At 39.7% G+C, this 8,620-nt stretch overlaps 1 protein-coding gene across 5 annotated transcripts in view; it reads right to left on the bottom strand.

Annotated features, from left to right (window-relative positions):
- csde1 (cold shock domain containing E1, RNA-binding) overlaps nt 1-6,749 on the bottom strand; it is a 32,923-nt gene extending 26,174 nt beyond the window's left edge. For all 5 annotated transcript variants that reach the window (XM_053625064.1, XM_053625063.1, XM_053625062.1 and 2 more), the window contains exon 1: nt 6,652-6,749. The gene's annotated coding sequence lies outside the window, so the exon portion shown is untranslated. The remainder of the gene's footprint in view (nt 1-6,651) is intronic.
- Nucleotides 6,750-8,620: the final 1,871 nt, after the last annotated feature.

The following is an 8,620-nucleotide window of genomic DNA, read 5'->3' on the forward strand; positions in this document are numbered from 1 at the left end:
CATTTTAACAATAACAACCACCACCACCAGTGATCTATTCAGCAAAGCAAATGTATGCGAGATGCCATCACAGCTGTGTGGAAACATATACATATATATATAAAAATTTAAGTACAGTACATGTGCATGGTACAGGCACTGTTTATTTTTGTAATAAAGTTCATAATACAGTTCAGCATTATTTTACTTTGAGTTATGTTTTCATGCAGTATCAACATTAAAAACTATTGGTTGATTAATCATCATTGGCAGGTACGACCCAACTTGGTTATCTGTAAAATCCAGTATTGGTCGACCTCTTTTTCTAAGCCATGGATTTTTGTCCTATATTTTTAAGAAGAGCTTCAAATTTTTTAAACAAATACAGTTTAAATCTTAGTAGTTTTCAAAGAAATACTGAATGGAAATCAATAAATCGGTTGATGCTCAAAGTCTCAGTCTCAGAAATGAAAAGTGAGATTGTGCCATTTCTAGCTGTAGTCACATCTTTACCCAGTACTGCCAGTTTATTCGGTTAATAAATTACTCCTCCACCAATGGGTATGTTATAATCGAAGGGAGAGGGTAAAAACGTGGACTGTCTCTGGGGCTTGAGGACTGGTTTGGAAAACACTGCCTTACAGGCTAAAAACCTCTGCAACTGGATCTGAAGCCCTGCCTGAGATGTGGTCCTACATTCTGAAGTGGTTCATAACCTTTCAACATTCAACACGCAGAACCACAGAAACAGCTGAGCACCAAATCTCCTTTGTTTAGTTCACTTCATAATAGAGGTGGCCAATGTGCCAAATACATCACACCAGGATATTCAAGACATACGTATGATACATAATATGCATCAGGATATACAATTTAACCAATGAACTTCTGGCAAACCGGAAGTGCTGCATTAAAACTGTAAAACTGTTAAACAGTCGTCTACTACATTCATCCTAAACACTGAAAATCTGCACAGAAATATTACATTAACAATTACTGTTTTGTTTTTACAATCAGCTACTTCCATTTAATTTGTAATAAGTAGAACGATATAGACGATCTCAGAAAAGAATAAAGTGCCATATTTTATCACAATATCTAGATCACCATCTCGCCCAGGCCGATTTCTTACCCATGTTACCCAGCTCAACATTTACACTCAACGTCCACTTTATTTCGAATACCTACCTAATGACCTAATCAGCCAATCATGTGCCAGCAGTGCAAAAATATCCTGCAGAAATAGGTCTAGTGCTTCAGCTAACGTTCACAACAATCATGAGTACTTTCTAAGTTGTTGCTGGAGCCAGCGTCTCTTCGACCTCTTGGACACCATGTTGTGAATGGAGCGTGCCCATATTGTACGACTACACAGAGTGACAAAATACAACCCACTAGAAACTCCTCCTCTGCTCATTTTATTGCTGTTCTGACACGAGAGTTTTATCACTGAGGAGACACATAAAAAATGTATTACATAATGCCATCGTTAGCATGAGGTAGCTAGGTACATTGGCTCAACCATGTTACCATAGCTAAATAACTGGGATTGACCCTGCGGTATTTTCCCCACAGATCCGACACCACTCTGAGAGTCACTATGTGTTGAAATGAGCTCATTGTGAAGTTATGCCATGTTTCGCAAATGGGTCAGGTTCTATCTTAGGGAGCAGTGGGTGCTTCGGTAAAACGAGCACATCAACACGGTAAGCTTTAAAGTACATTTTCCTGCTAAGACGCCAAACCATGTGGCTTTACTTTAACAGATAAGCACAGTTTATTATTAGTGACAAGACACACTACCAAGTAATGGAGAAAAAAAACGTACATTTTTTATATATATATATATATATATATATATATACATACACACACACACACACACACATATATACACACAGAGCACAACTCCTATGAAACATGTTTCCAATGTGTTTTGAGAACCACACAGCATGTGCTCCATGGCTCTAACCGAGGAGGCCAAAAGCAGTGCATGCCAGCAGTTACTCTCTATACACCAGTGCCACATTCAGCCTGACCTTACTTCAAACACCACTAATACGCTTTTAGACACCGCTTGCTCTTTCTAAGAAAGGAGCGGCCTGTGTAATGCTCACTTTTTTTGGAACGGGCGCACAAAAGGCTTTTTCCTTGCTGCTGAACGATGAGAAATCTCTTGCACATAAAAAAACAGCGCTCCAGGAAGTACACAGGAAAATCAAACATAACACAAGATATTAACCCAGTGCAACAGAGCAATATAGAGATGAAGCAAGCAAACAAGCCCAAGGCGTCTCAACCCTTTGGTGCAGCAGCGAACAACTGCATGAATTACAAGCCTGCCACGCCTGCAATAATGCAGATTAGTCTTTTTTAAACTAAAGAAATTTCAGGACTATTATTAGCTAAGCAGCTTCAGACATATTAGGGTCTTGTGTGGACAGTTGTGCGTCGTCTGCGCAGAGATATAAGAGGAAGGCAGGTGTAACGGCCTCAGCATGCTGAATGTAGGGAGTAAAACTCAGCCCGTACAGGATTTCGTGGAGGTTTTTCTTCTCATTGCTTGATTTTGTGGCGGCTTTTTTCAAAACTTGCGATGAAGTTTTTTGTGGAAAACGACTTGAAATGCCAAAATTGCAATTGTTTTCACAGCGATGTTTGTTGGCAAACGAGACCTTTTAGCACGTGAATGGAAGAGCGCTTTGACTGAATGCATGTTGTGATGACGTATATCTGTACCCTCCGGTACTTCAGGAAGCTTGAGAAAAATCTAAACAACCCTAGAAATTCATCCATCTTGCAATGAGTCAGTCTGGGCCTCATATGCAACAACCAATCGCAAAGATTTCACACGACATTTGTTTGATCCGCATGTACAGTACTGTGCAAAAGCCCTGGTATACTTTTTTTTGTACAAGGACGCTAGCATGTGCGCAGTCGTACACATAGCCTTTCAAAATGTACTCCATTTGACATGTACGCATACACAGGCGGTCGACGCATGCGCATTATGACAACTTGCACTACCCCTCCTGGCCTACAAGTGTCAGTACAGAGCAGTAAAGCAGGTCTTTTGGTGTGAAGGACAACAACGAAGAAGAATCACACCACCACGAAGAGCTATGCTCGGGCAATCGCCACAATTCGCATCCATATACAAATCCTTATACTCTTTACAGCTAGAATTCTACAAACGCAGGTACTTTCTAAGCTGCACTCGTTTCCGTCTCTTCTGTTTTTTCTTCAATGACTTTGAGAATCAACAGTTCGGGTCACTGCTCCCACCTTGAGGAACAACTAAATAGTGCAAAAGAATTAAATGCGCATGTGCGACCTGGTTAGAAAAATCGGCCGGCGTGTAACAGTACGCACACGTACTCTGCTGATGATGAAATTTGCATCACACGTACTGTACGCTGTTCCTAGCGTACACGTAAAAAGTGAAGCATACTTTCTGCTTTAGGCACCCTATTTTTTTTTTTAGTACAAACTTTGTTAGAGATTTTTTATTTTATGACTTTTACATTATCGAGTCCGTACAAAAAACACTTTACATTCCCAAACATTTAGTTTTCTAGCACAAAATTAAATGCTACAGAAAAATTGTGTCATTAAAGAAAGCAGCATATTAAGTGTTGAGAGACCACTTTTGAGACAAAAAAAAAAAAAAACACACAGTGAAGGCATCTGGATTTTGCTGTAAAAATAAGAAGTAAGTGCAACAGTCAAAGTCTCCAGAAGAACCATGGCTGGTTCTGCAAGATGCTCAATACATGCTTACAGCTCATTTCCTTATAAAACTGCACTAGGGATGGGCGATATCTTATCGTTTGCGATATACTGGTAGAAATTCCCCCCACAATAAGAATTAGTCTTCCCGTGATAATAACAATAAAGCCTAGTTGATGTATTTATGTGTGACGGCCTGCGACCCATTCACAGCTCACGTGCAGAGCAAAAACAAGTACGGCGGAAGGCGGACATAAAGCTGAGGGGGAGTTTATCGCTAAACGAGGAGCTACCTCTAAAATCTGGAACTGGTTTGCTTACAGAAAATCAGTTTTACTTTTAGATCAATGTTGGTGTTTCTGAGGCTCTCAAGATCACCGCGATCACTTGTAGCCAAAAACAATGGAGCGTAATACTATACTTATCACACCACTGATATCGTTATTGCAATAAATACCAGAAAATATTGTGATATAGTTTTAAGTCCATATCGCCGATCCCTACACTGCACAAATTGTACCGGAGACAACGGTATTTGTTTAAAATGTAGAAACATTTAATTTTATCTTTGCTTTACGGAATTTCTTCGCATGCGCTGAAAACTCTTGCGCAGTACTGTACACCATATCGTTTGCAGAAACCAGTCGATCATAATCGTTCATCACAGAAAGTACGCCGAAAATACCTGGAATGGAACCATTCACGGTGAAGAAATTTTGAGACGTTGTCCTTGTTGAGCATGGAAAGACTTCAGTTTCCGGCACAGCTTGGCAAACACATTAGGAAATACGTATTTGGGGAAGTGAGGAGTAATCTTTCACTTTCTTAAGCCGGGTTCACGCTGTACAATTTCGGCCACGATTTGATCGTCTGAGAAATTTTGAGAATCCTATAATCCTAGGCCAAAATCTGTAGTCTTTGATCGCTAGTTCGACATGTTGAGGCACAGTCCTATAGTGTGGCATCTCCTACTCCGTACGAGTCTTCTCACGTGTGTCCGTTTTTCGCGTCTTGACTGTCGTACAGTCTGACATTAATGACAACCAAGATCCTACAGAGTGACATGGCTTACAGTGGGGATCATGTTCATACACTCTGACACACTGTGTTCACACTGTGTGCACCCGGCTTTACCCTGGTTTCATTTTGGGCCAGTTTGACAGACATTCAGAACCATTCATCATGATCACTGATCAACCTACTTCAAATTTAAAGTGCACCTATTATGGTTTTGAAATATGCCTAATCGTGTTTTAAAGGTCTCATACAATAGATTTACATGCATCCATGGCAAAAAAACAAACAAAACTAAAAAATAAAATAAAAACACCACTTTAATGTGCTCATAATTTACACTGCATCATTTACCCCCCCACCCCCACAAACGACTGGTTAAATGATCCGTTCTAAAGGATTCATTCAAAACTCCTCCTTTCAGAGAGTATACTTTGCTCTGATTGGTCTACCTCTGTCAGCGTGTGTTGAAATGGAAATGTCCACTACAGTCAATGAAGACCAGAGCTTTTTGTTACAAACCTATGTAGGTTAGTACAGGAAGTAAGTTTGGAATTACTAACCACTCATTTCAGCTGTTCAGAATCGGTTCCTTCTTTTGAGAGTCAATAAGTACGTTTATCAGGCACGTTGATTTTTGAAACTTTTTACATTCACAAACAGCTACATAACACTACATGAAAGGTAATATCTGAAAAACCATAATAGGTGCACTTGAAATATGACACTACAGCACATCAGGATGTTCATTTTTGTCAAATCCAGACAGATGTGCTCTTCATTTAACAGACCGACAAGCCAGGATTCAGTCACTCTAATGAGTAAATGTAGTGTTTTTTTTCTCTTTTTAAATGCTTGTCTTGCGTGGAAGATGATATTTATTTGAAAGATGCAGAAATCTGACACTAGATACGTCAAATGGAAACACTAGAGAGAGAAAAAAAAGCGTGACACAAACTTTCTTTGTCCTTCAATATCTAATAGTAATCATGTCGCATTGCTTGTAAGCTAATGATCTGTATGTTTCCCCGACTGTTTACATCTTGTTTCCAAAATAATTTTTAAACCTTTTTTTTTTTTTTACACACGTCCTGCTTGTATTTCACATCCATTGCTACGGAATAAAAGGTAAGGTACAAAGGATGCAGTTTTCGTGTCAGAGTGTAAAAATTGTTACCAGTATACTCGACTATTATGCAGAAATATGTACATACGCAATTAGCTAACTAGCTAGCTATAAACACACACACAGACAGAACTGTTCACTGCGCTTCAGTTACACAATGCAGCTGAGCTACTGCGTGTCCAAATAACACATGACACGTGTGTGTGTGTCGTGTGGTTAAACATTTCATTTCTTTTTGGTTTCGAAGAAAATGTCAGCCGACGAACAAAGAAAGCGACTATCGTTACCGCTGAAAAAAATTAAGTGTTCGAGCGCACCGTTATCACCGTTAGCTATCTAGCTAGCTAACCTAGCTAGCTATTGCTAACTGGCTACATAAAACGCCTTGCTTAGCATAAACCGTCAGTTAGCAAGCCACGTTGGTACAACAAATTAGTTGGTCCATTTACACACAGTAGTTTACAGCAACAACGCGTTATCAGTTAAATAAATAAATAAATAAATAAATAACCCGTGTGTAAATCCGAAAATGGATAACAAAAGCTCGGACTAGCTAAAAGCTATCGCAGCAGTTGTTTATGAAAGTATCCAGTTAAAACGCCAGCGAGCTACAGCGGATCATACGGTGCAGAGCGCTGCCCCCACCCCAGGCCTTCCCTCTTAGGTGAAAACAAATACATACACCTGAAACACAACCGCACACCATCCTGAACTGACGTACATACTATGTATTGCGTTTTATTTCCATGTTCTTTTAGCATCCATTTTGACGTTAAACTAATAAAACATGGGAAAAAACTCACCCCAACAGCTTTCAGCACTGTCACCAGCGCCGCCATAAGCAGCACGGCACATTACGTAGTGAGGACGAGGCGAGAATATCGCGATAATTCACGCACGCGCACGAGGTTTCGAGACGAGATTCTGCTGTACTGACGGATAGCTGCTCAGATCATCCAAGTGTACAGTTTATATGCAACATACAAAATGCACAAGTAGCATATATATGTATACATAGAGACTCAAATAGTCATACAAATAACTGTACAGTAAAGTTCTCGGTAATACACAGAGACTCAAATACTCACAAATGGCTTTACGGTAACGTTCACAAATGATTACTATAGATAATAGTCAAATAGTTATTGACTGGCTCACACTGGCTCAGATAGTCACACACATAATGGTACAGGAACGTTCACAAATATACTCACAGACTCAAATATTCACACAAATATATGTACAGTATAATGGACAATTATAAATAGACATATCATAATGCATAGTTGCACCTAAGTTATGCATAGAAAAGTGTTGGGTCAACACTGGCACAGCATTTTATCCAGAGGGCCAAAATAAATGTTGGCCCAACGAGTGAGTTTAACGTTTTAATAGTGAAATGTTCAAATACAGATCCAGTTATGTAAGTGTGTGAGTGTGGGTGTGGGTGTTGCACTGTCTTTTACAGTATTATAATTTTGGGTTAGTTGTTTAACTGTGGATGCATGGGCTTTAAATTTGTAATCATATGGTCTACTGTGCTATTGATAAGTCAGTATACAGCATAATGTGCATCTCTACAAAGAGTCTCGACCCTATCAAAGAATAACCTAGCATTGATAATGTACAGACCCAAGCTCTGACAGATACACAGGTTAATTTTTGTGTTCTTTCTTCCTTTTCTTTTTACTATTATTTCCTTCTGCTTTTCCTGGTGGTTGTCACAACAGTTTAAGAACGCAAGCCCTGACTTCTCTATTCCCAGTTACAGATTTCAGTGCCTACTAGGGATCCCCAGATGTTCCAAAGTCGACTGTGAAATATTATCTCTGCAGTGGGCCCTGGGCTTGCCCCAGGGTCTCGGTCTAGTGGGACGTGTCTGATACAGCTCATGCAGAATCGAACCAAGGGGTATCCTTACAAGGTGCCTCAACCACCTTAACTGGCTCCTTTCAATTCAGAGGAGCAGCGGCTCTACTCTGAAGATATACCTGATTGTTGAGTTCATCACTCTATTACAGAGCAAGCCTATAGAAGAACCTCATTTCCACCTCCTGTGTTTACAATGTTATTTTTGGGCACTACCCACAGCTTGCACCATTAGTAAGGATAGGGATGTAGATTGACTAGTATACAGAGAGCTTCGTCCACAATCTCAGCTCCTGCTTCACCACCACAGTCCAATACAGTGATTGTAACACTGCTCACCTGACCACATGATCCATTTGTCAGTCTTCTCTCTTTCTTTCTGTCAATCTTCTCTCAATGCTCTCTTTTTCTGTCAGTTATGAATAAGATTCTTAATTTCTTTCACCAGTGGCAAGCACAGGCAATTCTATGGGCTGTGGGGAACATATTTGTTTCTCTGTAACAATATACCACAGTACCTTGAATTTTAAATTCTTTTTTAGGCTACTGTATTGTCATCAACATCAGTGTTGTGAGGGAAATGATTCATTTTTACTTTGTAATAATTTTGTTTCTGTTCATGTTCATCTGAGGATAATGCCTAAGAAGGCCATGTCATGTCACTGAGATCAGTATAGAATGTTTATCTGCTATACAGAGACACAAACATGTTCTTCTGTTCAAGGTTTGTCTGCACATCTTCTAAGATCCTAAAACAAAGCCTGATTGAACTGCCTCAAACTGCTTCTTATTGGTACACAGAAGTGTGTCATGCTCTGCTTTTCATATATATAGTACTGGTTCAGCACAAGCACTTTAGAGCGCTCTCATTATTCTATCCTGCTTTATTCTATCCTGTATTAA

The sequence above is a fragment of the Ictalurus furcatus genome, chromosome 5 (assembly GCF_023375685.1).
Source record: "Ictalurus furcatus strain D&B chromosome 5, Billie_1.0, whole genome shotgun sequence".
Taxonomy (NCBI): Eukaryota; Metazoa; Chordata; class Actinopteri; order Siluriformes; family Ictaluridae; genus Ictalurus; species Ictalurus furcatus.